Here is a 4,290-nt window from a genome sequence, read left to right on the forward strand (position 1 = left end):
TATTGTCACCCTGCTAATTTAATTTATATGCAGAGTACATCGTGAGAAACGCTGGGCTGGAAGAAGCATAAGCTGAAATCAAGATTGCCAGGAGAAATATCAATAACATCAAATATGCAGATGACACCACCCTATGGCAGAAAGTAAAGAGGAACTCAAAAGCCTCTTGATGAAAGTGAAAGAGGAGAGTGAAAAAATTGGCTTAAAGCTCAACATTCAGAAAACTAAGATCATGGCATCTGGTTCATGGGAAGTGATTGGTTCATGCATCTGGTTCATCTGCATCTGGTTCATGCAGATTGTGATTGCAGCCATGAAATTAAAAGAGGCTTACTCCTTGGAAGGAAAGTTATGACCAACCTAGACAGCATATTAAAAAGCAGAGACATTACTTTGCCAAAAAAAGTCCGTCTAGTCAAGGCTATGGTTTTTCCAGTGGTCATGTATGGATGTGAGAGTTGGACTATAAAGAAAGCTGAGCACCGAAGAATTGACGCTTTTGAACTGTGGTGTTGGAGAAGACTCTTGAGAGTCCCTTGGACTGCAAGGAGATCCAACCAGTCCATCCTAAAGGAGATCAGTCCTTGATGTTCACTGGAAGGACTGATGCTGAAGCTGAAACTCCAATGCTTTGGCCACCTCATGCGAAGAGCTGACTCATTAGAAAAGACCCTGATGCTGGGAGGGATTCAGGGCAGGAGGAGAAGGGGACGACAGAGGATGAGATGGTTGGATGGCATCACTGACTCGATGGACATGAGTTTGGGTAAACTCCAAGAGTTGGTGATGGACAGAGAGGCCTGGTGTGCTGTGATTCATGGGGTTGCAAAGAGTCGGACATGACTGAGCAACTAAACTGAACTGACTGAACTGAAGTCAAATAAAAACAAACAAACAAACAAAAATAATTCACATAAAGTGAACTAAGTTTTCAGCTGCAGGCTAGATAGGCTTTTAGGTCTCCTACCATGACCTTTTCTGTCACTTCTGAGAAAAATCAGTGTTCTGACAACAGCATAGTTGTCATGGATCTGATGACCTATAGAGCCCAGGTGCTCTACGGTGAGGTAATAAGTGTGCAGACTCCTTCACCCAGCAACTCACTCAACTTTTGTGACAGGTTAAATTTAGAGTTCTGGGAGAACTGGTAGGATGCCAGTCAAGCTGGTCCTTAATACCTCACTCATCAGTCAGTTCAAGCATGCAATTTTTCTTCCAATGGCAAGTCAGCAAGAACCGACTGGTGACTTCAGCTATGGATGGACATTAGAAAGCAGGAGAGACTTATTATCCATCATTGCAATGTTACTTGGTTGCATTTGATACTGGCAGGAATAGGGACAACTTTGTCATCTGGGTGAGGCACTGTTTTAAGACCTTCCTGTCCCTCAGCTCTTGTCCCTCAGCAATATTTTAAGATCTTCTTGTCACTCAGCTCTTGTCCCTCAGCTCCTTCTTTTCCCTTGGCAATATTTTAAGACTGTCTTGTCCCTCAGATTTCATTGTTCAGTTCAGTTGGAAAATATTACAGAGTATTTTAAAAGTTTGGATGTGTAGTAAGAAAGTTAAAAAGTCCTAGAATGTTGAGTGGTGGGTGAACCCTATTGCAGAAAACTTTAGGGTGCCTTGAGGTGGCATAGAAGTGGTTCTTTTTTAGTTACTATGTCTGACTCTTTTGTGACCCTGTGGACTGTAGCTTGCCAGACTCCTCTGTCCCTGGGATTTCCCAGGCAAGAATACTGGAGTGGGTTGCTATTTCTTTCTCCAGGTGATCTTCCTGACCCAGGGATCAAACTCACATCTACATTGGCGGGTGGATTCTTTATCACTGAGCCACCAGGGAAGCCTGGCATAAAAGTATCAGGGCTCATTTCAAAGGAAACAGAATGTAGGGAATTGTGTCCATTGTTGATTCTGTCACTCACCCAGATTGCAGACCAATAAAGGTCTTGTCAGGTAATCTTTACTATTCCACTGTAACTCAGAAAAAGGGTAGAATAGAAAGAAAATGCTTTTAGAGGGAGGGATATTATAGCCCTCAGATATTTATAGCTGCTTTATTTGTAATTGTGAAAACTTGGAACAACCAAGATGACCCTTCATTGTAGGTGAATAAATAAGTAACTGTGATGCACCCAGACCATAGTGTATAATTCAGTGCTGAAAAGAAATGGACAATCAAGCCATGAAAAGGCATAGAGGAACTGTAAACTTACTAAGTGAAAGGAAAGAAGCCAATCCGAAAAGGTTACATACTATATGATTCCAACAATATGTCATTCTGGAAAAGGCAAAGCTATGATGAAAGTAAAATGAGTATTTATTGCCAGGAGTAGAAGGAACAAATAGGGCAGTGGACTTTAGGGCAGTGAAACTACCGGCTTTGATACCATAGTGGTAGATACCTGTCATCAGTTTGCTCAGACATGTAGAATGTACACCAAGATTGAACCTGAAGTTAAGCTATGGACTCTGGGTGATATGTACCACTGATGGGTTGCTGATGGTGGGGGAGGCTACACTCATGTGGGGGTTCAGTTTTGCTATGAACATAAAACTGCTCTAAAAAGACTAAAGTCAAAGCTTTGTCCTTGTAAAGCTGTCAGGAACTTAGCTGAGCTAAGAAAGGAAAAAACTGTTGTAATAGCTTTTTAAAACAAGCCAAAAATCAGAGTGAAGCCTTTAATCACTTCTTGTGATGCTATAAGAAAGTCTAAAACTGGGAAAAGTGCAGGCTCCCTCCAGTTTTATTTCCCCCACAAAATGGCATTCCAGTGAGGGTCAGGTGGATCAGTACAGACCTGGGAGTCTCCTGCAGTTTTATGGAGAAGAGGGGAGGATGGCAAAGTGAGGTGGGGCATGCTAAGGCTGGATAAGTAGGTGGTACTGAGTCAGAGGAAAGAAAAAATTGTCGAGGCTTTCCCACTAAACCCATAAGGAGGTCACATTGGAGGTGCCTGCAGATCTCTGCCCAAGGCCTTAGATAAAGAAACCTAGGAATGAAGCCTCCAGGGTTAGGAGTGAAAGAGCATGACTTCCCCCAGGGGTTCTGAGTCCTTGAGGCTGTGTGGGGAGGGGGAAGCTCCCTCCTCCCAACCCCAGACCTTCCAGCTTAAAGCCTTTGAATTGCCTTTGGTCAGGCCTGAAATGTCACACACAGGTTTTAAATCAGGAGAGGGACCCTTTACTAACATTGTAGACAATAAATAGAATAAGCAAGTAAAATATATGCTGTATTAGATAGTGATAAGTGCTGACAAAAAAAATTAAATAATAAAGCAGGGAGGATGACTCAGGACTCTCTGTCTCTGAGCCTGCCCATGTGTCCACAGGTACTATACTCTTTTTTCCTTCTAATAAATACTTGTTTCACTAAAAAAAAAAGTTTTTTTAATAAAGCAGGGAGGTAGAGAGGGAGTCAATGAGAATCTGCAGGTAAGTGTGTGACAGCAATTTTGTTTATTTTTTTAATTAATTTTAAAATTTTATTTACTTATTTTTTTGCTGCACTGTGCACAGGCTTAGTTGTCCCATGGCATATGGGATCTTCCCAGACCAGTAGTCAAACCCATGTCCCCTGCATTGGCAGGCAAGTTCTTAACCACTGGACCACCAGGGAAATCACTTAAAATAATTTTTATGAGAGTAGAGTTGATTTACAATGTTGTGTGAGTTACTGCTATACAGCAAAGTGAATCAGTTATATATATGCAATCTTTTTAATTTTTATTTATTTTAAAAAGTATATATGTTTATTTATTTGGCTGGGTCAATTGTCAGTTGTGACATGTAGGATTTTTCCTTGCAGCGTGCCGGCTTCTCTAGGTGTGGCACTGCTGCTACCGCTAAGTCACTTCAGTCGTGTCTGACTCTGTGCGACCCCATAGACGGCAGCCCACCGGGCTCCTCTGTCCCTGGGATTGGAGGGCTGTAAATTCCCCGGGCTCAGTAGTTGAGGTGCAGAGCTTAGTTGCCCCGAGGCATGTGGGCTCTTAGTTCCCTGACCAGGGATCAAACCCACATCCCCTGCATTGGAAGACGGATTCTTAATCACTGGACCACCAGGAAAGTGCCAATCCACTCTTTTTTAGATACTGTTCCCACATAGGTCATTAGAGTGTTGAGTAGAGTTTCCTGTGCTATACAGTAAGTTCTTATTAGTTATTTATTTTATATATCAGTTCAGTTCAGTCGTTCAGTCGTGTCCGACTCTTTGTGACCCCATGAATCACAGCACACCAGGCCTCCCTGTCCATCACCAACTCCCGGAGTTCACTCAGACTCACATCC

The 4,290-nt window shown here is 42.6% G+C and overlaps 1 long non-coding RNA gene across 4 annotated transcripts in view; it reads left to right on the plus strand.

Moving 5' to 3' along the window:
- LOC104998467 overlaps positions 1 to 4,290 on the plus strand; it is a 98,304-nt gene that overhangs the window by 82,579 nt on the left and 11,435 nt on the right. The gene's annotated exons all lie outside the window — the stretch shown is intronic.

The sequence above is a fragment of the Bison bison genome, unplaced genomic scaffold (assembly GCF_000754665.1).
Source record: "Bison bison bison isolate TAMUID 2011002044 unplaced genomic scaffold, Bison_UMD1.0 scf7180017864330, whole genome shotgun sequence".
NCBI lineage: Eukaryota > Metazoa > Chordata > Mammalia > Artiodactyla > Bovidae > Bison > Bison bison.